General features: G+C 39.8%; 1 protein-coding gene across 7 annotated transcripts in view; it reads left to right on the top strand.

The window, feature by feature from the left end:
- MACROD2 (mono-ADP ribosylhydrolase 2) overlaps positions 1 to 26,758 on the top strand; it is a 987,478-nt gene that overhangs the window by 447,124 nt on the left and 513,596 nt on the right. The window lies entirely within an intron of this gene.

Here is a 26,758-nt window from a genome sequence, read left to right as displayed (position 1 = left end):
TACAGGGAACCAGACAGAGGGCCTTCTTGGTAGTGGCACCTGCCCTGTGGAACCCCCTCCCACCAGATGTCAAAGAGAAAAATAACTACTTTTAGAAGACATCTGAAGGCAGCCCTGTTTAGGAAAGCTTTTAAAGTTTAATAGGTTATTGTATTTTAGTGTTCTGTTGGAAGCTGCTCAGAGTGGCTGGGGAAACCCAGCAAGGTGGGCAGGGTATAAATAATAAATGATTATCATAAATGATTATTATTATATTCGACAAAGCTTCCTTCAACCCCTTCAGCCCTGCAGCTTCTCTCTGAAAATCTCCCTCTAGTTTCACAAGGAGCCATTGGTGAGAAGTCTTTGAGCATTGTTTTCCAGCCAGCTGTTCATCCACCTAATGGTGCCATCATCTATCTATCCCACATTTAACCAGTTTGCTAACCAAAATATTATGTGGGGTTTCTTTGTCCGTACTCACCAGACTTTGTCAATATGTGCCTAAGTAGTTCTCAGCTTTGAGTGAAAGTATTATTTATAGTGCTGGAGTTTGCATCACAAAGCACTGACGTTTACTAGGTATGTAAGAAAGAAAGCTTTTATTTAATGCAGAAGTGCCTTTCCCCCTTGGAATGAATATTATAATTATTTTTCAGGCTTAATGTATCCTGCATTTCCCATGGAGCTCCTGCAATATTACTGGTTCTCTTTAGGTGTCTCTGATGCACAAATGCAGTTTTTGACATCTCCGCCTCTGGCTGTAGCTGATACTGACATGAAAAAATAAATGAAATTTAGCTTCTACACTGTGAGAATGCAACGGGCCCTCACAAACATCTTAATACAAATGGTGGAGATAAGTTTAATCATAAAAGGCTGCATTTGTATTCTATTATTTTCTCCTATTATACATGAATATTACATTTATCTTTTCATTCAGCCCCACTCTCTGTTACTTAAGTTCTTTTTTCTTTCTTTTGTTGTTACCACACCACAGCAAAATGGCTTTCATAGACAAAAAAAATCAATTGCTACAACTCTGCAGGGTTTTGTTTTTGCAGATTAATGCAAGTTGTTATGAGTGTCATTCTTGAGAAACGCAACTCAGTGGGGGATGTTTTTATTTGCTTTGATCGTAGTTATGATGCTGGGAACGTTGGGCGGGGGAATGAGATATATGTAAAATAACTAAAATGTGGAGTTCTATTTTCAGGCTGGCTAGGCAAACTAAGGAACATGAGATTGTCATCAGTAAAGGACCAAGCTCAATACATTGGTCTGTAATAGTTTTATGTAGTGTAGTAGAATTCCAGTTGTATTGACGTTTGCCTGGAGGTGTTATTTGTGCCCAATACTGTGACCTTTGTGGTCCAGAGTGTGGTTTGTGTGGTTTGCTGCCTCATGCTGCTTCTTTTACTTTGTTGGGTCATCACCACATCACACTATGTCATCACCACTGACCTCATCTCACTGAAACATGCTTTTTAAAATGGCATGGGGCATGTGGGTTTACAGTGGTACCTCGGGTTATGAACTTAATTCGTTCCGGAGGTCCGTTCTTAACCCGAAACCATTCCTTTTTTTAAAAAAAAATATTTAATCATTTTTTTGATACAAACAACAACCGCAAAGACACTGCAACAAAAACTATAATAAAAATAACACAATTTGACAATTCAGATTTAAATACACTGATACACCTATGACTGCACCCTTTTAACAATATTTTCCCACCTGTCTCTCCACTTCCCACCACGATCCGCCTTATCGCTTAAATATTCATTCCAGATTTCTTTATATTTATCCTTTCTTAATTTGCGTCGACATGCAATTCGTTCATATGTAGCTAATCTGTCCATATTATCAATCCATGTGCTCAATGGAATCTTTTTGCAGCTCTTCCAATTCATCAAAACAAGTTTTTTTTTGCTTCTAATATATAGCACGGTGCATCCATTTATTTTTTTTACCTGAAACCGTTCTTAACCTGAGGTGTGCTTTCGCTAATGGGGCCTCCCGCTGCCACCAGCGTGCGACTTTCGCTCACATCCTGGGGCAAAGTTCTCAACCCAAGGTACTACTTCCGGGTTAGCAGAGTTTGTAACCTGAAGCATTTGTAACCCAAGGTACCTCTGTACTTCTCACTTCATGGGACAACCTAATTCCCTGTTGCATAGGCTTCACAAGATCTACAAATCAAACATTAGGAAAACTATAGGAAACATTTATTAAATGATGTGGATCACTATTGCTGTGGGTGGGGGGTGGGTTGGTTATTGGGTTGTTGTTTTTGTTATTTTGATTATTTATTTTGTGGTTTTATATTCTCATTTTATCGTCCAGAGCATACTACAACTTATTGATTCCTTTTAATTTATCAGGCATTCTTTGGGGTTAGGGAAGATAGCTAAAGTTATACATTTAAAAATGGCCAAGACTTGCTGAAATGACTCACAATTTTAAGTTACTTTGAAAAATGGAAAAGTGAAAGGAAGGAAATTAAATGAAAGAAGGAATTTCAGCTAAATAATTCCCAGTCCTCTTATTCCTCCCCTTTCCATCTCTATTAAAAGGAAAGAGCTATGAGTCCTGGTGAAGTCACTGCTTTGAGCTGTCATCCTAAAGCATCCTTGAAGTAGTTTTGTTCTGATCAGCTGGAAAGGGGGTCCATGCCTATGAATATAACTGTCTGTGGGTAGGTTTTGTGGCTCACTCTTCTTGAGGCAATCCTCCATTTTAAAATAATCCATGGAAACGTATCTCTGTGACACTGAAGACTGTATTGATTGTTGTTGTTGCTAGTTTCACTTTAATACATTACTGTACAATCTTTCTTCTTTTATTTAGCAGAAGTGGGAAAAAGTTTCGCTCTAACTTGGTGATTTCACAATCTCCATCCCAACTGCATATAGAATGATATGCTGTTTGGATAGCATATAATTCATGATGTACCTTCAAGACAATTATAATTACTTGTTTACTCATTTTGATGCTATGTTTGAAGCAGATGGGGTGTAAGGAGAGGGGGTAACCATTATTTCCGTTGCCTTCAAAAAAGCTTTTAATGAAATGGGTGAGATGCAAGTCATTTTAATCACTGGGAACATTAAAATGGGTTTCCAGCAGGTACGTTAATGGAGACATACTGTAAAACCTTTCCCCTTCCACATAACATTTTCCTGTTTAATGATGTGAAAATGTGCTGTCTAAAAGGCTAAATTTTCTGGGTTTTTTTCATGCTGCTTAAAGATGAGGCTTCTGAAAGCATTAATCTTTCTAGCAATGAACACAAAGCTTGAAAAAGTTTATCAAGAGATTGCAATTAAAGGACACCCACAGCATAAGACAGCAAGCAATGAATTTAGAATGTGCAGTGATGATTGAAGATTGGATAATATGCGTTTTTGCTTTGCTATTGACAGACTTTGCTCAAGCAGTTAGAAAATTATGAGACAAGCTACATGCTGGCCTTTGAAATGTGGATATTGTGCCACAAACTGGAGTACAAACATCACATGTGCTCAGTCAGTGAGGAAGGTCTCTGGAGCATTGTTTAGGATTGTACATTCCACCACCATCATTACTATATAGTGTTTTGTTTTTTACTATTTAACAAACATTCACAATAATCCACTATAGTAGTGTACTACTATGCAGGTTTACTCAGAATAAATTCAGAATTACTCATAATAATAAGCCAAGCCCTTGTCACAAACAGTTTGCATAACAGTGGAGGAGAACTTAGAATCTTGGAATCATAGAACTGTAGAGTTGGAAAAAACCCGAAGGCTCATCTAATTCAACCCCCCGCACTGCAGGAATATCAACTAAAGCATCCATTTACAGATAGGTAGCCGTGTTGGTCTGCCATAGTCAAAACAAAAAAAATTCCTTCCAGTAGCACCTTAAAGACCAACTAAGTTAGTTCTTGGTATGAGCTTTCGTGTGCATGCACACTTCTTCAGATACGTAAAGCATCCATGTCAGATAGGCCTCCAACCTCTGCTTCCAAGGAAGGAGAGTCCATAGCCTACCCAGTGGACCATTCAACTTAACAACAGATCAAATTGTGATCCATTCTCCCTGCCTTATTTTTCTTACTGATGTATTTTTGTTGCTGCTTCTTGGTGATTGTGGGAATGTGTGTAAATGGAGGTGGCGAGTAGGATGAAAGCTCGACTATACTGCCCATATTTCATACTTTAACTGGAGTGTTTTCAAAGCAAAGGGTGCTTAGGGTTGCCCTCTTCCCAAAAGTGAAAATGCAAAGTTGCTCAAAGTTGTTGAGCTTTGGTGGAACATCTCCTCCCCCCAAAAAAATAATTGCTTGGGGGCTTTGATTTTTACTTTCTCAAAAAATAAAAATCGCCCTACTTGCCATACGGCCATGTTTTGCCAGACATTTTGCCGATTCAGAAAAAAACCACCTGGACGCCATTTTTCTGAGCGATTCCCAGATGTATGGCAGCCCTAAGGATTCTGAATGCGTACGGATAGGTTCCAAGAGCAGACGTTTAATAAAGCCAGCATTGGCACTGTTCCAGGCCTTGTAAACTACCATGTTATCTTGGTCTCTCTTTGTCTCTATGTAGCTGATACAATGAATACTGGATGTACATCCTATAGCGGTAGCTCCCTGTGCCCAGAACTCTTGACTTAAAGCATCTCAGCATTTATCTTTGATTTTAAAACGTGGTATCTGGAGTAATATTTATTTAATTTAGCAAATGAGAGAGAACATTTGCATGATCTTATTAATAGAACATTTCACTTTACTCTGAAGCACGCATCATTGGCGCTGTCTCCTTTTCTTCCTTCTTTTTTGTTATTTTAAACAAATAATGGGCAGCTGAAATGTTCTTTAGTGGGTGAAATAACCTAAGCAGCCTCCAGATGTTGAATACTTGCAGCAACTGTCTCTCTTTTTTTAGAACTAATGGTGCCCCAAAGGAATCCAGTGTCTACTTTCTTATTTGTGCTTCTTTTCACTCAATTTGAAATCTCTTTGAGATGTGTAACATTCACAATGAATTCACTATTTCTGCACTAAAAAAATAATCACAAAGGTTATAGCCATAAACTTCATATTAATTATCAACCACAATAATTAATGTGAATAAAATTTGCATATGGTTTTAAGAATGCTTGCCTTGTAGAATTCCTGAAGTTAAGTGAGCAGATTTTACCATTCTCATTATTCAAATCTACAATAACCTTCCAATGTGTTTCAGTAGAGTGGGAATATTTCAGGATCAATGAAAGTTACAGAGTTATAGATTTATATTTTATGATCCAACTAATTCAGGGTTAAGGATAGGAAATCATTGATTAACTTTCAGAATGTTGATATTAAACATAATAAATACTTTCTTGCTAATGTTAGTTTGTATATGCAATTTTTAGTTTATATCAGACTAAGTTAAACTCAATATGTAGAGTTGTTGGAATCAGTGGGCTTAAGTTAATCCATTTATTTAATTGGGTTTACTCTGAGCAAGACATAGTCAAATACAACCCAATATCTAGAAGCATTAAAATACCAATTTTCTCACTGCTTTTATTTTTCTCACGTAGGTGATTAAATTTAATCCCACATCCCACAAATGCTATTATGCTTCCGTGCTTCATACTAGTTACTTCTGCTTCTAAGTATGTTCAATATATATTGCCTATGAAAGTATAATAGATTAGTTTAGTGCAAATGGTTTTGAAGTTATAATGGTTTGTTAATTTCCTACAACCAAAGCTGTTCTCATTTAGCATTTTGACAGAGGCTTTGTGCTTTTGGTAGACCTCATTCCTCATTACAATAATGGCCAAACTGAGTTACAAAAAAACATTGTGTCTCAGAAATGGGGCACACACAAATGGAGGCCTGATTTTATAAAATCAATCTTTATTACCAATATAGCATGGTGAACATTTTATTTATGAGCAAATAGCAATAGAAGGGGAAATGCTGGCAATACATCGTGGCTGGCATTATTCCTGCTAGACAAATGCATTAGACCAGGCTTTCTTTTGAAATCATTCTTCATTCTTATTTAGAATTTAAAATAGCATTCTGGAGGCAGAATGCTGCTTTAGTTGCCACATGCAGAAAGGCTGCAAATGGAGCAGTTGTCCTATTGCTCCACAAAGCTATAGCAGGACTGTGGGGGTTGGATTGCAGTCTTAGAACCTTTCTCCTAGAATGCTTGGTGTGTATGTGGAGAGAGTTTGGAGTGGTAGGTACCGTATTTTTCCATGTATAAGACAATTTTTTTAAATTATAAAATAAAGTTTGAAATTGTGGGTCGTCTTATACGCGGATAGTGCAGAGTGGGGATGGGCGATCGGTTTTAGCTGTGAGCAGGAGATTGTCCTGGCGATTGGGCATGTGATTGGTGGCTGTGGCAAGGGCTGCTGTTGATTGGCTGCCACTGCGGCAATTTGGTGACATGTGTGATTGGCAGCATCGGGCAGGCGGGTGAGCGACTTTTGGCAACCCCCCCCCCCCCGCCAAAAAGAAAGCAATCTCGCCCCATTTTCTTAATTTGTAGTTCCAAAAATAGTGGGCATCTTATACACGGAAAAATACGGTAAGTAGACACATTCAGTCCTCCGAGTCCTCTATAGCCCAGACATAGGGTTGTCATCTCATTGATACATTGGGCTTTAGGCTAAACCAGGAATAGAACTGACATAAAACCCACTGCTTCAAATAGATTGTCTCCTCTTTGAACAGAAGCTATGGGCCTTCTGCAAAGCTTCTGAAAGTAGAGAAGTGAGCCTTGCATAGATGGCTTATCTAGCAGACAGAAAAGCTGGCTGCTGGAGGAGAGCTACAGCAATGGCTTTTGTGTTTGTTCTCTTGAGCCCAGAGGAAATCTGAATCCATTCAGCAATCAGACTTCCCGGCAATGGCTTCCGTTAACCACTAGGCAGTACAGTTGCCGTTCCTCTAACTAGGCACAGGTATTCATAGTAAAGCAGACAGCAGGCACTGCAGTACTAATTTTGCTGCAGAAAAGGCCAAGAGGGTGACTTAATTTAGCTCTAGATTGGCAGTCTCAGACATTTTATTACCACATCAGGAAGCAATGTCCCAGATTTTGGTAGTGTTCAATATTTTTTGGAAGCTCAACACAGTTCTAAGGACCTTTTTGCTCTCTTCAAACAATTAATCTGATAAACTTTAAACAGGGTAAGAATCGCCTCTGCTCAAGGTGATTCTTTTAGCAACAAGCGGTCCAAATCTTTCAGTTATATGTGCTGTTTATGTAGTAGCATAAGAAATAACTTTGGGCTGGGAATTTGGGGCAGGGGGTTGTTCCCCCTGTTTTGTTTTCAGTGTGCAATTGAATCTGTCTCTCTGTGCCTTTGGTTTGCATAGGAAACCTCTTTTCATAAAGGGTTCGCTTCTGTTTTATGTGTCATGGTTTGAATTGAGATGCATCTCCTACTTCATATGCAAGATCCAAAGCAGATTTTATTTGTATTTTCCAGTGCAAAAATATATTAAGATTTCTCATAATTTAAACCAGGTATTCTGATTTGAGCTGGTTTCTCTTCTCTTCTCTTCTCTTCTCTTCTCTTCTCTTCTCTTCTCTTCAAAGCCTGTGTAAATTTATATGCTAGCAATTCTATATTGTTAGTTTTTGTTCTGAAGAATTTTACAGTGGTACCTTGGGTTACATACGCTTCAGGTTACAGACTCTGCTAACCCAGAAATAGTGCTTCAGGTTAAGAACTTTGCTTCAGGATGAGAACAGAAATTGTGCTTCGGCAGCGTGGCAGCAGTAGGAGGCCCCATTAGCTAAAGTGGTGCTTCAGGTTAAGAACAGTTTCAGGTTAAGTACGGACCTCCGGAACGAATTAAGTACTTAACCCGAGGTACCACTGTACTTCACAAATCACCATTTCTTTGCTATCTGTTGTAGCAATGGTGCTTCATTCAGGTACAGTTTTTGCTCCCTTTTATGGCGCACTTTGTATGTTACAGTAAGCTCTGGATAAAAAGAATCTATGGTTTAATGCAAACAATTGTGTGACAGTATACACTCCTCGAAAGTTCTCACTTCGCTCCTTCCTGTTTCTGCCAGAACCAAGAAGAAACCATAGCTACTACTATTGGCTTGGAGAGAAACAAAGCACAACAAGTTAGACTTTGGCTTGTTTCCTTGTGGGGAGGTAACATGAGGGAAGGAGCCAAACTATGCTCTGCTACAATGTGCATCAGCATGCTACAGGTTAATGAACCAGCTAAAATACAATAAAATAATACAGTGGTACCTCGGGTTAAGTATTTAATTTGTTCCGGAGGGCCGTACTTAACCTGAAACTGTTCTTAACCTGAAGCATCACTTTAGCTAATGGGGCCTCCTGCTGCCGCTGCGCCGCCAAAGCCCGATGTCTGTTCTCATGCTGAAGCAAAGTTCTTAACCTGAAGCACTATTTCTGGGTTAGCGGAGTCTGTAACCTGAAGCGTATGTAACCTGAAGTGTACGTAACCCGAGGTACCACTGTACAATCAAGCAATATTCATTCATTAAGCAGAAGTTAGATGGTCATCTGTCATGGATGCTTTAGCTGACATTACTGCATTGCAGAGGTTGGACTAGATGACCAACTCTACAATTCTATGATTCTATAATTCTTTATCTCCATGTTTTTGAAGTACTTTGGTCACAGGCCAATAAAAGATCACCATGCTTAAGTCTTATTGAAAACAATGGGACAAATTACATGTGATTAATTTAAGTCCCACTATATCTTTAGTACAACTAACTTTCACTAAAGTTTCATTTGATTGAGGTTAGAAGCTTTTCTCCCACTGTACATAGATGCAGAAGTTACTAATAAATTTTGAAGTTTTTTCTTTTGGTTTTTAACAAGAGGGTATGTTTTATTATTGAATTATATATTATGATTCTTTGTCTGCTTCTCTGCAGGTTTTTTTAATGGATCATATTATACCACACACACACACACGGAATAAAGTGTTGTGATGGCCTTTGGTTAATAGAATACTGTTTTGTAAAGAGAGTTCAATTTCCATTTTACATGAACGCTAGAGAAACATCCTTAGCAAACAGGCAAGAACTTTGAAACTCATGCAAATGTGTTTTGTGTCATGGCATAAACAATTAATGTTGTATATCTGAAGTTGCTTGATTTATAATTCCAGGGACAGCTCTTACACTGGTGGAATTAGTTTATTGACCTTGTCACCTCAAGGCTAAGGCTCCTGTGTGAAGACTCAAAGAAAGGATGTTGATCATTGATCATTTGCTCACCTGTATGTGCCAGTCTACCTGTAGCGTTACAGCGGACAAATTAATATTCCATGACAGAAATGAATAATTCCTTCATTTTCTTTGAAAGTCTAAATTGATTTTAATGCACATTCAGGTAGAGAGATAAAAGGCATGTGTGGGTCGATGATGAGGTGAACTGTTTCCTTAATTTGTACAGAAACGGGTCTTTTTCAGGGACAGAATTTCAAGGTTATTGAAGTGTTAAGAAGTATGTTGAGGTTCTTGAAGAAGCTTAATAGATGAACACCTATGAATTGTGATGATAAGGCTTCAGAAATGGGAGTTTGGTGAGAGCTGGTATGACGGCGCCATGTGTGAGGCATTGGAATGTTGGTAGGATCAGGTCTAGGTATCCAGGTTTTGTTTGCAGATCAGGTTAAAGTCAGAGAGAGCAGTTAAAGGAATTGTGGCCTGGCCTGAATTTATCTGAGGGTTAGTCCGAGGAGAGTGAACAAACTGCAAAGAAGGTTGGTGGAGATAAATGGCCTTGCCCTAGACTCCTTTAGGAGAAAGAGCAATCTAGAAACAAGTATGTTAACAAATCCTGCCAAACTAGCAGTTCGAAAGCACATCAAAGTGCAAGTAGATAAATAGGTACTGCTCCGGTGGAAAGGTAAATGGCGTTTCTGTGCACTGCTCTGGTTCGCCAGAAGCGGCTTAGTCCTGCTGGCCACATGACCCGGAAGCTGTACGCCGGCTCCCTCGGCCAATAAAGCAAGATGAGTGCCGCAACCCCAGAGTCGGCCACAACTGGACCTAATGGTCAGGGGTCCCTTTACCATTTTATGTTAACAAAACGTGAGTCTGTCTCTGCTGCGGGACGGATGCACAAGATGGGGGCAGGCAAAGTGAACTAGGAGGTTGCAAAGGTGGCGATGCTTTGTCTTTGCAGAGCTAAGGAAGCTCAACTGAACCAAATGGTACAGTGACTCAGGAACTTCAGCAGCCTATTATCAACTTTATCTGCGGCCACAGCTGCAGCTTAGTCTCCTGAATTCTTCCACAGGCTGGGTGCTTGTGCATGTGTGCGCCATTATTTCATCAGAGCAACAAATCCTACTGCTAAATCGGAGGTCAGTAAAACAGCTTGCACTTGAAGGAAAGGCTTATACAAACCCATCAAATAGCCTGTTGGGACTGTAGTGCTGCTGATTTTCAGATCATTTTTTTTTTTTTACATAGTCCTTTGTAGGTTAATTTTCAATATTTGCATCAGAATATATATTTTTGTTTAATGATTGAAACATAAAATTATTTTGTTTGCTTGCTAAAGGCATGGCGGTTGTCGATTTTGTCTCACACTAGACCCCTTTAGCTACCCAATACCAGATGGCTCTAACTACAGAGGTATTTGCAAACATCCACACACTGTGCAACAAAATGGTTTTCTAATTCTACTGTAAGTATATGGGGACAAAGGGCACAAAACATCCCTAATCTCCCCACAGGCACTGCTACAGTTAAGGATTGGCATAGGGCTCAATGGAATATATTGAATGTAAAATCAAAATGAATTAGAGGAAGCACCAAGTAATATTTTTTCTCAATGCCATATGGAATAGGAAAACACAAAATCATCAGATTCGGTACTTCTTATTGTAACAGTCAAATTAAAACACACATAACATGTAAAAAATGAAATGAAATGAAATAGATTTTTCTTTAAACAAAAATCACAGATACTAAAGCCCTTCATTGCATGCCAACGCTTGACTTACCTATTTCTGTCATTCATTATAGTTCAAGAGTCCATAAGTCTAGCTCATCTAGAATTTCAACTACAAGTCTGAGAATCCTTTTCATAAAACATTTACAGTTGTATCCAACTAAGTTCTATTCAGAGTAGACAAACTGAAATCAATGAACTTACATCCGTCATGTTCATTAACGTCAGTGGATCTACTCTGAGTAGGACCAACATTGGATACAACTCTTGTTCTTCAAAGACATTTATTCAATGTCAATTTAATTCAGTACCAAATCACTCCAATACCTGTCTGTTCAGAAATAAGTCTAAGTTATCATAATGATTCTTATATCAGAGGTTACCTTTATGTTTCCCCCCAACTTTTATGACACAAATCCAACTGGGATAATTAATATCTTAGATGCAATGGCTGCATTCAGATGTAATACTGAACCTTAGACTTAAGTATTCTCCTCTGTTCCTCCAATGCAGCTTGAAGATTCACTTCTTTGTTTTAGTTTAACTGCACTTTCACATGTTTTCTAAAACTCTGTTTAATCTTAATTTATGAATAGTAGAAACCAGCCATTTCAATAAACTATGGTTTGGCCTGTTTCTACAAAGCTTAGTTAAGCTTAAATACAGTTTGATACAATTTGGAAACATGAAAAGCAACAGTTAATTCTAAAATGGAAGCAAAAACTTCTCTGAAGAAGGGAGAGGAAGTGTATGAGGCCAACAGTCTCTGAGGCTCATTTTCATAATGCTAAAATATTGTTAGCATTGTGTCTGAACCATTCTGAAAAACAAGCGCAACTTCAGTGTGAATGGATAACAATGGGTAATTATCCTCAAGCTCTCAAAGCTTTGTTAAACAAAATTGAACGTACATGCATATATATTTTGAAAAGAATGCAAATAATATTCCAGACTCAAGGGGAGAAAACTCTATAAGAGGATGTCCTATGTTGGAAGAATTTGGAAAGGCATAATAATGAAAAATAGTTTTTCAGTTGAGCATCCACAACTTACTCAGTTTGGAGATAGAAGCATGTAAATGGAATTTTAAAACATGACAACAAGTTGCAAATCCTACAGCCTCTGTGTTATAGCAGTGACTGGTTTGGGTAAAGGATTGGATGTGGATAAGTAGGTTGAAATTGAATGCAGGAAAAAAAAACCTGTTTAAAATTAAATACAAATCAATCATTGTTTTTAAAATGATGGCTCACCAGTCTCTTGCCAAGGAGCAATGGGAAATCCTAACGTCACTGGGACCTTGGTTTCCCTTAGGTCTGAACCTGAACCTGCAAGATGAGTGCCTCTGTAATGGCATTCACAAAGGCCATCTGCTGAGAAGGGTGCAACTATGAGTGTCAGAATCAGTCCATGGAGACTATTTTGTAATTTCAAAGGAAGGATACTCAATCAGTGTGGGCAATTGGTGTGGGAAGGATACTCAATATGTGGGGCTGCCCTTGATGAAAGTTGGAGTGCTTTTGCTGGTACAGAAAGCAGTGGTGGGCTGGTTCATCAAGAGGCAATTAAGCCAGTCTTTCAGCACGTTCTGTCCAGGATTCCATCTTGCCTGCCATGCCACTTAACATCTATACAAAGCTGCTGGGAGCTGTCATCAGATGATTTTGAGTGAAGTGCCATCAATGTGTAGCTGGCACCCAGCTGTGTTTCTCTGTTCCGTCTGAATCAGGAGAGGTTAGACTGATGCTTGGAGAAGGTGATTGGCTGGATGTGGGTCAATAAAATGAGGCTGAATCCTGAAAAGACAGAGTGGTTGTGTGACACAAATTCTCATGTCTGGGAGGTGGAGAGATGACCTGTTGTAGACTTGATTGTAGTTTCCTGGAAGGAGCAGTTCCACAGAAGGCTCAGCTGGTCTCAGTGGCTAGGACTGCCTTTATACAGCTCTGGCTGGTTTACCAGTTGCAGCCCCTTCTGGACACAAATGACTTAGCCACTGTACTCCATGCACTTCTAACTTCCATATTGGATTATTATTGTAGAGGGCCCTTGAAGTCAACTTGGAAACATCAGCTGGTCCAAAATGCAGTGGCTAAATTGTTTGCCTTTAGAACTCACACAATCCTGGTTCTAAAACAGTTACACTAGTTGCCACTTGGTTTCTGGGCCCAATTCAAGGTATCAGTGGTAGAGTTTAACGCCCTAAATGACTTAGGCTCCAAATATCTGAGAGATCACCTCCTTCCCTAAAGACACTCATGGGTGTTAAGATAAGCAGATGAGAACCTCTTGATAGTTTCACTGTCCTCAGAAGCTCAGTGGGTGACTTGGGAGAGGGCATTATCTGTGGCAGCCCCTAATTTGTGGAATTCCCTTCTCACACAGGTGTGTTTAGCAACTTCATAATGTCTTTTTCAGCAAATGCTGAAGATACAGCTCTTTACGCTGGCCTTTATCACCTGAGATACACATTTTCAGAAACCACCCTATCTTTGTGGTTGTATTTTTTGAATTGTAAGTTTTAAAACTGTTTTTAATGTTGCATGTTAAATTGTTGCAACCTGGGAACTTATGGAAAAAGATGGGTAAACAACAACAACAACGCCAGGGGAGCATGGCCACCTTCTGCAAAACTTCATTCTAGGTACGGGAAACTAGGAATATAAAAAGATGCACTTTGTGAATCTGTGGTATTCCTCTCTTTTTCTCATAATCGCGATGATGGATGATTATGTCCTTCTCAAAGGATGCACCTGACTAGATCAAAGTCATCAATTAATATTTAGTTTACAAAGAATGTAGCTATTTTCTTTTATGTTAAACTAAGGATAGGTGTTACATTTTCCAAGATAGTTCAAACAAAGATAAAGTATATCTGTTGAACTGTCGGAAAGAAACAGTATAATGTCAACACTAGGAAACTGAAGAAAAGAACAAAAAAAATAAATAAATCCCAAGACAGTTAGCAAAGCTTGCAAAGCACTCAAAGCTTTACCACATCTTATTCTTGGCTATCATCCACTATGCTGTTGTGACAAACCGATGCTGTGTTCTCAGACTGAACTGAATAACGTCCAATGCCGTGTGATAAATTTTAATACCAAGTGAACAATTGAAGACCGGAATTCGTTTTACTGTTAATAGGAATTCTCTTTTAATCTGCCACATATGTGGGTGAAAATGTGCCACTGTAGAAATGCCATCACAATTGAAATCGGTATTTGCTGACTTCTCCACATTTAGATGAATGCAGAATAAAATAGATCATTTTGAGCATGGTACTCAGATCAACTACCCCTTGCAAGGACAACGTGTGAGGCCCAATTTCATCCTCCAAATAGCTTATTCGCTTTTCTTTCCATTCCATGTTTGCCTTTCAGGACATCCTTGGAGGCAGCTGTGTTTTTTAATTCTATTTAGTTTACACATGCAATGGATTCAGTGGGAAAGAGAGCCTCCACTATTGGATTGGGAGCAAAACCAACTGCGTCAACGATCTGTTCCTCCTCTTGAGTCTAGTCAACACGGAAGGATGTTGTTTCTTATCGCAAAGAGAGTCCCATTTCATGGCATGCATTGTCCTAAGAAGTGTCCTTTTAAAAAATGTGCTCATGAGGTTATGGGAAAGCGAAGCAGGATTGGGAGCTCCATGCAACCTTAATGCTGACTCAGAATGAAGGAGAACTTTGCACAAAGAGCTGGGAGGGGGTAAATGGGCAGGGGTGGTCTGAAAGGAAGAAACATGGTTGACTATAAAGCATCTGATTTGCACTTAGAAGGCCAATTTAATCTTTGGCATCTCCACATAGGGCTGGGAGAAACTCCAGTCTGAAGCACGGAAAACAACTGACATTACTAGGCTAGATGGATTGGTGTTTTGACTTGGTTTAAGTCAACTTCCTATGTGAGTGATGAGCACCAGGGATGATTAGCTGCTGTTCTGTAGCTTCATGAGAAAGCTGTGAATCGGTGTGCTTGAGTTTTGTATAAAGCTTTTATTGGGTTGTAGGCTCTGTTGAACTTTTGAGGATTACACCTGGTTCCTTGGTAGCTTCCTGATTCCCCCCCCCAAAAAAAATGTTTAATTAATTTTCCACATTTGTAACAAAAATGACATTACAAAAAACACAACAAAAAGGGGGAAAACCATTTCAGTACAAAAAGAAACTAAACACAAAAATCACCTACTTCTTACGATGCCTATTTTTCATAACATTTCTACCTCTGCTTTTTCGGTTCTGGAGGTTTTGCTAAACATGCTAAAGAATGAGGAAGAGGTTAAATGTATAACAGGAGGATCCAAACAATATAAGTTAAAAGCCTTTGCTGACGATTTGGTGTTAACGTTACAAGATCTAGATTCCAGTGCACTGAAAGCACTGGAACTGTTTCAGGAGTTCGGACAAGTAGCAGGATTTAAGTTAAATAAGAACAAAACCAAAGTTTTTTGGGGGAAATCTAGATAACGAGGAGGAAAAAAATCCTTCAGGAAAAGACAGGCCTTGGTTTGGGTAGCTTCCTGATTTTTTAGTGTTATTCCTACTTTGTAGCAACTTTGTTGGGAGGTTATACGATGCTGGCTCTATTTATTTAGCCTTATTTGTCTGTGGGATGCTTATAAAATGTGCATCAAGCAAATATTATCCCACACTTTATCCAGGGCATTTCCCCATCAGTTTTCTTCTTGCTAAATGTCTGATTTTCCAGAGAAGTAGATACATCGCACAGGAGCTCTGAAACAACTTTAATAGCGTGACCTGAATTTGCCAGTATGCGATTAGATCCCACCTGAAAATTGTGGCAGTTTGGAAGTGCTTGATCATTGGCTACCTGAGTATAACCAGCACTGAGGAGTTGCAGAATTGTTACTGTGATTGCTGTTGTATTTGTTTTACTATATACCAGCTTTTAGTTGGGAGTTCTGGAGCTTACTTGCTGATTACTGCCGCTACGAATTTCTCCACATTAGTTAGTAGGTAACTCCGAAAAAATGTGCGGCTTCATCATTTTGAACCTAACGACCCTGGATTCCAACATAAAGACCCTCTTAAGCAATTATATACAGCATCAAAATCATGTATAGCATGTAATTGGAATTCTCCCAAGCAACCTCCTAAACTACAGTGGATTGATGAAATTTGGGAGATCATGATTATGTTCAAGCTTATTCAGCAAGTGCAGCAAGCAGGGAATTGCAGCTTTTTTAAAAAAAGAGATAAAGATGTTATGGTACCATGGATTCTCTCTTACGGATTTTGATTTACCTCTTCAGTGCTTCTGATCAGATTCTAGTCCGATTCCAATCAAATTCAGGTGCATTTTTCCCCAATGATTTGCTTGCATAATTTAAAACTCTCTCAATAGACAGGGAGCTTCTTCTTAAGCCACAAGTTTACCAAGGACTGTAAACCTTGCTGGTTTTGCTGTTTTAGTTTATTCGTTTATTTTAATAGTTTTTGTATTGTTTTTTTTAAAATAATTTTTGTTGAATGATTTTATGTTACAAAAAACAATACAGCCATACTACCACTAAATATAATTAAGAAATAAAAATTACATACATCAATATTTAGTTTGTTATTTACTGTCTTATTTCCTCCCAAACATTGCATACAACAACACACATATGTGCAGACACCCACACACCCACACCCGCACACAAAATGATAATAATGAAAGTAAATATTTTTCCCCTTTTATCTTCCAAAATCTTTTCTTCAACTTTGACTTCCTGTCAAGTCCCTTTGCATATATTTTATCTTACATTTGAATGTACACAAAACAATAAACCTTTCTATATAATTTTTCTAATACATTCTGAAAACATAATAAATCCTTAATTGTTATCCACCTCCTTTTAGTTTCTTTATCACTCGAATGCTAGCACGGAGTCAAAACTATTATTATATTTTTGAACATATCTTCTATAACCATCCCATTTTTCTGCAAGTTTTTGCTTTGAGTTTCCTCTGAGTTTACTAGTCAGTTGAGTCGTCTCCACCAATTCCTGTCATTTGATTTGCCAATCTGTTATTTTTGGAGCCTCGTGATCTTTCCATCCCTTGGCCACAAGTATACGAGCCGCTGTGGTTGCATACAAGAATAACTCTCTTAGATTTTTTTAAGATCTCTTTATCTATAATACTTAATAGAAATGTCTCCGGTTTTTTAGTAAAAGTTATCCCCATCATCTTTTTTAGTTCATCGTATATTTCCCCCCCAATTTTTTTAAATCTCTTCACACGTCCACCACATGTGGATCATGTCACCATTATTTCCTCCACATCTCCAACAAGCATTCGCCAAGTTTTTATACATTCTTGATAATCTGGAAGGAGTGAATAGTTTTTGTATTGTTTTAATGTGTTGGTGCTAGCATATCTGCGAAGTTAAGCAGGGTCCTGTATGGTTTCAGATTGAATGTGGGACCATGTGCTGAGATTTCTGCATTGCAGGGGGTTCGACTAGATGACCTTTGGGTACCTTCCAACTCTACAATTCTATTAAACCAGCTTAAAACACAGAGGAAAAACCAATCAATATAAATAAGTATATTGAATAATAAATAATAAATGGTTAAATAATAAATAAATGAGTTCCTTTCCCCCTAAATTAGTGATCCTAGTGCTCTTCTTTTTGTGGTCTGCTTTCTTAACTTTTTTTTAAAAAATAAAAATCCATGTTGTTAAAGAAAACCACAACCAAAAAGTTATTGTTCCAGTTTTGTCACTTACTGACATAATTAATTGTCAGTTTTATAGGTTGTGATTTTTCAGTGTTAACCATTTAGGTTAAAGACCATGTTGTACAGCCTCCTGTTAGTTTGGTGTAAGGAAGTGTCATCAGTATGATGCAGTGTTTTAAATGTTCTTGTTCAACTTGTTAACTGCTGCTGTTTATAGTTTGAAGTTTTATTCTGTTTTTAGTGTTCTGTTGGGAGCTGCCCAGAGTGGCTGGGGAAAGCCAGCCTGATTGGTGGGGTATAACTAATAAAAATATTTATTTATTTATTTCTCCATGATCTTAAACACAGGGTTTATCCAAAGAAAACACACAATAGAACTTCTTCTTTCTCTCCCCTGCTCTCTCCCCATCTACTAAACCCCCAGAACATATTTGGAGAGACTCACAGAGGCAGCGGAGAAGCCGGGGAATTTCTGCTGCAAAATTAGAAGTGATTCCATTCTTGCAATAACTTTGTTTCAAGTCATAAGCTTCAAGTTTAATTTTCATAGCTTCTTATTTCTATAACTTGAATTATTATTGAACTATCTAATACAGTGGCATTAGAAATGCCATATAGGGGTAATAGTACTAGAATAAAAATAAAAATAAAAATGCAGCCGCTAACATTTTTTAAAAATAAATGTGGTAGATAATGCATTGGGTGTAGTAAAATGGATGACTGTAAATGTTTATGTTGCTGTGGGAGGGCAGGAACTCTGAATGCGATAACATAGAGCAATTTATTACCAACTGTAAGATCCTTCAGTTTTATTTTGATCTATAAATTTTAACCTGAGCATATTTCAGGAAGCTGATGGGAGGGATTTGCATATTCAACAAACAGTTACATGGTACCAATGCCTTCTGATAGCATAATCAGGGGAGGGGGCACAGCAATAATTCCAGCTGTGTGTGTGTGTGTGTGTGTGTGTGTGTGTGTGTGTGTGTACACATACACAATGCCACATGCACACACACAAAATATTTAATTCCCAATGCAGTTAACTCTTAGCATGCTAAACTATGTTTTAGTGTGATGTCTGAACTGGGACATTATTTCCACTGCTGGTTGCTTTTGCACCATATATCAGTGATGATGTAGGAAACACTTGAGAAACTGCAGTTATTTCCATGAGCCAGATTAACCAGAGACTTTGGACCAATCCAAATTGCAACGAAGTCATATCATATTTTAAATATATTATTTCATATCCTGATTGGGGTTTTTTGTTTTGTTTAGGGGGTAATTGAATTATACTGGGATTCAATAAAGAAAGATAAATTCCCCACTTAGAACCAAAGCTTCATTCTTTTGATTCGAACTATAGGACTGGTGTGTGTGTTTTTTAAGTATATAGTGTGTGCGTTTTTAGTGTGGATAAAATGGTTGTTGTCACTTAGTTAATGGGAGTCATCCATCAGTGGAATTGAGAGGGCAGCAATTTTTGTAGGTTCTTCCTTGCACTTGCAGTTCCACCCCACCACGACTTGGAATGGTGTATGGGGATTTCCAGAGGTTGGACAAATCTTTTTTTTTTTTTTAATCCTCCTTCAAGGTGTCTTTGGTCAGCAGAGCAATGCCTGTTGAATTCCACCCAATGTGCCCAGGACACAAATGAGACCTTCCAGTGTACAAATAGGGATCCTCTGCCATTTCCCATCTCACTGCTTTAGCCATGATAGAAAAGAAAAGAAAAAACACAGTCCCAAATGATCTGCAATAATGGCTCCACGAAAAAGGCCTTGCCCTTCTGACTCAAAAACCAGGTGAAGAAAAGATGGGTGGTGTTCACACAACATGCCTAAGGTGTCCTGTATAACTCATTCAAACATTTTAGTGTGTCAGGCACATGGATTGATCTGGGCTGACATGCACTCATATGATTCTTAGTTACAACTGTGTGTGTTGCCGGATACCAACTTTCCAATGGTTAAAGCCACATTTTAAATTCAGTCTGCAAAATAAACTTGATCGCTAGTTATTTGCAGGAGAGCAAGCCTTAACTTGGAGAAAATGGGCCCTGCTCAAAACTATGTTTATGCCTGTGTATTTTACGGTGTGATTTAATTTGCATGGACATGCAGAAAATTTATGTAAATGTCCATGCAAATTAAATGTGACCCTGAGTCTCTTGGTAAGGTGCCAGTATGGCCTTGAGCACTACAAAAATTGCAGTGTCTGTATTCTAACAATTTCCTGAAATTATGCTTTCATTTTTTTTAATGCGAGTTTTATCTACTTAGCAGCCTGATCAGTGCCTCTCTTACTATCAGCTTTGCTAGCACATATAAGTAAACAAATGTATTTATCACCCCTGGGATCAGTAAGTGCTAATAAAGTTGCCGTTGTTTGCATTTTTTGCATTTGTTTTGATGACAGACACGTTCTAAATTAGCTACGAATATTTCACTTGCTCCACAGCTCAGCAGGAAAGGTAAAGATTGCAGGGGTTTTCTGTCTTAGGTACGGTACTGAATGTTATCACTGCTAACGGACTTGCTCCCGTGGTGTGCATAAGCAGCCTCATCAATACTGAATCAGTGTGATAGCATCCGAGAGAGAATTTCTGAAGACTTGGATGACTTTTGGTTCCAGCAGTGTTTCTGACATGGTAGTAGAAGTGGGCGGTATAACTGAATCTGAGCATCTTTCTTTTTGTAGTCTGATGGCCTTATTATTTTTTTTAATATTCCTGATGTGGGTGTTAAATAAAATGGGTACAATCCAGTAAAAGTCAAGTATTAGTAGATCCTGTTAATTTCTCGCAACATTTTGGCTGAAGTTCTGTATACACTGACCTGGAAGTTAACCACATCAAATTCCATTGAACTTTCTTCTTAATAGACATACTTCCCAGGAGCAGAAGGACAGTATAGATTTGGAACAGTGGTTTGCAGAGGGACATAGTTCAGAAGGCAGAAGCTGGGAAATACTGGATGGGGAACAGCTAGGAGAAGAAACACTGGGAGAGAGAGAGAGTTAACAAATTCACAGTTTCTGGACAGCATTCACCCCCATTCCCCAAGGACACAGAGAGCTCAGAAAGCACAGAGGGTACTAGCACAAGACGCGGTAGTGATGTGGTTGACTAGGGAGGAAGTGGGTGGAACCCTTAATTGGGAGCACCATCGTTCCTAGAAAATGGATTTGTTCTCTTGCTGCGATTATTAAATTTTCTAACTCATTTTCTGCTTATCTGCTTATCTACTGCCAAAGGGGAGAGGAAGCTGATTCCCTGAAGCCTGACACTTTGGCTGTACTGGGACTAATGTAGTTTAAAACAAAAAAAAAGTCTTCATTGGGAGGACATTAACATTGCACTAAGAGCTTTAGGCCTGCTGAAAGGAATGATCCTCTCCTTTCTCCCTCTCGCTTGTGCTGTTCCAGGGGTTTCCTGACCGCCCTCCAAGCTAATTTCAGGGAGCAGGGGGGGGGGGGAGGAGAGAGGAGGGAAATGCAACTGCCAGAATTTCTCATTCTCTTTTACATGAGGAAAATAACGGGCACTCAGAGCCGTAACTAGGTGATCTTGCGACCCTGGCAGAACGTCTAGATTGTGCCCCCTAGCCATGGACAAATTAGCTCTTCTTTCCGCCTCTCCTCCAACCCCCCACCCCACCCATTCAATTCACCCTCTATTTAAAAGCATTTCTTATGAGGCAATAATCAATATATTTATGGACTTTTTTTTAGCCAATTTTGCATCTCCCCCCTTTGCACCCCTGGTGGGGGCCCACCTCACCACATCGCAGCTACGGCCCTGCAGACACTCCACTATGAGACATTCCCATTTATTTATATAGGGTGATATTCAACCATATAATACTCAAAGTAGACCCAATTATTTATTTACTTTTGCATTTATATCCCATCTTTCCTCCAAGGAGCTAAAGATGCTGACATGGGTTTCCCCTTCCTTGTTTTATTCTCACAACAACCCATGAGGTAGGTTTTGATAAGAAAGAGTGCCTGGCCTAAGGGCACCCAGTGAGCTTCATAGCTAAGTGGGGTTTTCAATCCTGACCTCATAGGTCCTAGCCCAACACTCTAACCACTGTGCCATGCTAGCTTAGCTTAAAGGTAAAGGTAAAGGTACCCCTGCCCGTACGGGCCAGTCTTGACAGACTCTGGGGTTGTGCGCCCATCTCACTCAAGAGGCCAGGGGCCAGCGCTGTCCGAAGACACTTCCGGGTCACATGGCCAGTGTGACATCGCTGCTCTGGCGAGCCAGAGCTGCACACGGAAACGCCGTTTACCTTCCCGCTGGTAAGCGGTCCCTATTTATCTACTTGCACCCGGAGGTGCTTTCGAACTGCTAGGTTGGCAGGCGCTGGGACCGAGCAGCAGGAGCGCACCCCGCAGCAGGGATTCGAACCGCCGACCTTTCGATCGGCAAGTCCTAGGCGCTGAGGCTTTAACCCACAGCGCCACCTGTGTCCCACAGAACAGAGCACAAAATGGCTGCATATATGGAATGTGGATTGGGGCCTATTGTTACAATCAGTGGTATACAGCTGTACAATAAGTGCTTAGATAATTTGGCAGTTTAGCCATTAAGCACCATTGATTCCACCTGGACGTGAGTATGCTTGACATCTCTGGACTGAACCCAAATAATTGTTATCTCGCAGCACAACATTGCATTTTCATCCAGGGGCTGCAATGATTCATGCACAGTAAAAGATTTATAGTCTCAGAATGAAAAGCAGCAGGCAAAAACCAGGTACCATTTGTAGAGTTCAAGGTAAAAAATGGGTTTTTAAATGAGAATGCGTGCTTTCTAGTCAGGATTATGTCAGGTTGGGGGAGCTTATTGCAAAATGGGTGGCGTAAATGACCTTTCAGTTGAGCAACCTGCCTTCTATCCACTGCCCCACAGAATTTTGTGTGTGTGTGTGTGTGTGTGTGTGTGTGTGTGTGTTTGGCAATATTTGTTGGTTCACTTATTGTTAGCTGTTAATTGCTGCTGGCAAGGAGACATGGTATACCAGCAACACATATTTTACAGAAATTATTAATCTTATGATGCAGTAGTCTGGAAGTCCATGATGTTATATGTGAAACTACTGGTTTAGGGGAAATTCCATATCGTGCTTGGATTGCTGACAAATTTCTTAAGTGAATATCCTTACAGTAAAAGCACCAGTTTCCCAGACTTTTTTCTGTTGTGCGGTGCCAGTAGAGAAATATATGCATCTTTACCTCGAGATCTCAGAAACTGAAATGCTTTCTCATCAGTATGTACCAAGGCCTTGGAAGCTCCATGCTGATACATCTGTTTAATTTAGGAAATTTAAAATTGGCTTTGCAGATGTTGGGAGAAATAGAGTGTGCTGTTTATTTTCAGTTCAGTTTCATCACACACCGCCTGCTAGGCATGAATATATCCATCATTCTGCAGTGTATATTCTGTATTGCTTTGGAGCACATTTATGTTTAGTTGAACCCATTTAGAGTGGGCATATTTATGCACCGCCTTTTATATCTGTACAATAAAGCTACCCACAGTACAATTATATGTGAATGAGGCCAAATACATCTGCAAATTTGCAAACAAGGTCTCTCTGTGACTTTCATGGCTGAGTGGCGATTTGAACCCTGGTCTCCCAGGCCCTAATCTTACAACTAGCCACTCTAAATGGAAGAGGCAACTCTGCTAGTTGTCTCAGTTATTTAGAGAGAGAGATAAACGTAGCTGAGAAAATATTTGCCAAAGTGTCTTCAAAAAGGCAAAGGAACCTGAATTTGCAAGTGTGTAGGGATTCTGCTGTAGCTTTGTTAATTACAATTAGTTGCCTATTGAGGTATTAAATTGCTTGATTAGACTAGAACAAATGGGCTCTCTTAGCATTTGAAATTAAGGGAGGCTTGCTGTCAGAATTAACATATTTTGTTCCTATTGTACTCTATGACTGTATAATTGGTTTTTTTTAAAAAAAAAACATTTTGGCAATCTAAGCTGTTCTCCACTTTATGCATGGAGCAAACATTACAGTGCTTCGTACACATATTTATCTACAGATATTTTGCATGGGATTCCATCCTAGCTCTGCAGGGAAAAAAATGTTCTACTGCTCAGATTTGAGCTTCATATTGTGTATAGGTTGGACTCTTCACATTTGATCTTCTCAGGGAAAGGACTAGTATCCTATATTCTATGTTTCTTTTAAGAATTTAATATCAATTCTTTGTTGTTTAGTTGTTTAGTCGTGTCCGACTCTTCGTGACCCCATGGACCAGAGCACGCCAGGCACTTCTGTCTTCCACTGCCTCCCGCAGTTTGGTCAAACTCATGCTGGTAGCTTCGAAGACACTATCCAACCATCTCGTCCTCTGTCGTCCCCTTCTCCTTGTGCCCTCCATCTTTCCCAACATCAGGGTCTTTTCCAGGGAGTCTTCTCCTCTTATGAGGTGGCCAAAGTATTTGAGCCTCAGCTTCAGGATCTGGCCTTCCAGTGAGCACTCAGGGCTGATTTCCTTAAGAATGGATAGGTCTGATCTTCTTGCAGTCCATGGGATTCTCAAGAGTCTCCTCCAGCACCATAATTCAAAAGAATCAATTCTTCGGCGATCAGCCTTCTTTATAATCCAGCTCTCACTTCCATACATCACTACTGGGAAAACCATAGCTTTTACTATACGGACCTTTGTTGGCAAGGTGATGTCTCAGCTTTTTAAGATGCTGTCTAGGTTTGTCATTGTTTTTCTCCCAAGAAGCAGGCGTCCTTTAATTTCGTGACTGCTGTCACCATCTGCAGTGATCACGGAGCCCAAGAAAGTAAAATCTCTCACTGCCTCCATATCTTCCCCTTCTATTTGCCAGGAGGTGATGGGCCCGGTGGCCATGATCTTCGTTTTTTTGATGTTGAGCTTCAGACCATATTTTGCGCTCTCCTCTTTCACCCTCATTAAAAGGTTCTTTAATTCCTCCTCACTTTCTGCTATCGAGGTTGTGTCATCTGCATATCTGAGGTTGTTGATATTTCTTCCGGCAATCTTAATTCCGGCTAGGGATTCGTCCAGCCCAGCCTTTCGCATGATGATTTCTGCGTATCAATTCTAGAAGTTACAAATTACTCGAGTCAGAACTAGCAACCCCAATTATTTCCAGCTGAGATGTTCCAAAAATAGCAACTAAAGTACATACCCCTCCAACATTTTTCAGCTGAAAATATGGAAGTTTGTCTTTTGGTGGTGTGCTGCTGTGCGAGTCAGCTGACTCGGGCAGGAGCATGGCACCAAAGGACACGTGAATCAGCTGGCTGCCTCACCTACTGCAGTCCCTACCTGGCAGCTACTTGCTCCCTTTCCTCCTTGTTTGCTTTCTCCACCTGCGCCACAATTCATGGCACCATGGCAGTGGCAGTGGATTTGGCGGCAGCAGAAAGGGGCCAGCCAGGGTGTTGCACATGTCTGCCGCCTCTGATCTGGTGGATAAATGCCTTCCCCATGAACAAAAGGGGGGAAACATGACGTTCTTGAATGAAATCAGAAGCCAAGATAACTTCTGTAATTCCGTGAATGTCCCAGGAAAATAGGGACACTTGATGGTCATGAAAGTATGGTCATAACTAATAGAAACTGAGACAATTAAACAGCAGCTCTTACTTGGGCCCGGCATAAAAGCTGTATTCAAAACAGAGAACAGGACAGAGCTTTGGCCTTCTTCATTATATGTAGAGCAGGGCTGGGGAAATTTGAGCCCTCCAGATGTTGTTGGACTTCACTATTGGCCATGCTGGGTGGGGTTGATGGGAGATGTAGTTCAGCAAGATCTCGAGGGCTGAAGGCTTGTCATTCCGGTATAGAATCTTGCATGTGTGTCACTGCGTAGTTGCCAGAAACAATCAATACAAAACTGAGGTTAAGAAAAGAGCAATGAAAAAAGAATATGTTGTATTTTCCAGCTGTTTTTTTTAAAAAGCCAGCCGATGCCTGGAATGCCAAAAAATGCATTAGCGATATTTTCAAAAGCAGGTAATAGGAATGGAATTTTACTTTCTCATAAGAACAAAGATTAAAATCAAAGATACAAAATCCTAAAAGTTGAGGAAGCACCACCTTGCTAAGACCCTCTATGTTGTTGTTGTTTAGTCGTGTCCGACTCTTTGTGACCCCATGGACCAGAGCACACCAGGCACTCCTGTCTTCCACTGCCTCCTGCAGTTTGGTCAAACTCATGCTGGTAGCTTTGAGAACACTGTCCAACCATCTCGTCCTCTGTCATCCCCTTCTCCTTCTGCCCTTAATCTTTCCCAACATCAAGGTCTTTTCCAGGGAGTCTTCTCTTCTCATGAGGTGGCCAAAGTATTGGAGCCTCAGCTTCACGATCTGTCCTTCCAGTGAGCACTCAGGGCTGATTTCCTTCAGAATGGATCAGTTTGATCTTCTTGCAGTCCATAGGACTCTCAAGAGTCTCCTCCAGCACCATAATTCAAAAGCATCAATTCTTCGGCGATCAGCCTTCTTTATGGTCCAGCTCTCACTTCCATACATCACTACTGGGAAAACCATAGCTTTAACTATACGGACCTTTGTTGGCAAGGTGATGTCTCAGCTTTTTAAGATGCTGTCTAGGTTTGTCATTGCTTTTCTTCCAAGAAGCAGGCGTCAGTAGTTTTTTAAAAAAGCTCCTTTTGCAAAAACTCGTTAAAATGTAACTGAATGGATCCCTGTTCAGTCATTTGGTAGTGAATGTGCGAAGGGGCTCTCCAAAATGCGCCAGCTAGCCTTGCCTCCTAGATTCTGACACATTCACTGCCTGCGGCACTGGTGCACAATTGGATCAGACTGAAAGAGGCTTACACACGCAGGGCTCTCTCCATAGGCATGGAAAACGCTGGTTGATCATCATTTCTATTGCTTTGGAGAAAGCCCTGCATGCTTACAATTGTATGTTCATAGATCCCCTTCACAACAATGCTGATGATATGTTGGCATCTATGGAAAAGGGATAGCCTGCTCTGTCTATTCGCATTCCAACTGGATGCATGAAGAGGACTTGAGTGTCAAAGGGGCGCTGCCTCTGATGTCCTTTGGCACATCCTGTCATCTGCCACCTCATATCAGTATACAAGAACAGCT

Source organism: Podarcis melisellensis, assembly GCF_964234715.1.
Source record: "Podarcis melisellensis genome assembly, chromosome: 3".
In the NCBI taxonomy this organism is placed as follows: Eukaryota; Metazoa; Chordata; class Lepidosauria; order Squamata; family Lacertidae; genus Podarcis; species Podarcis melisellensis.
This window is presented reverse-complemented; position numbering and strand designations above follow the sequence as displayed.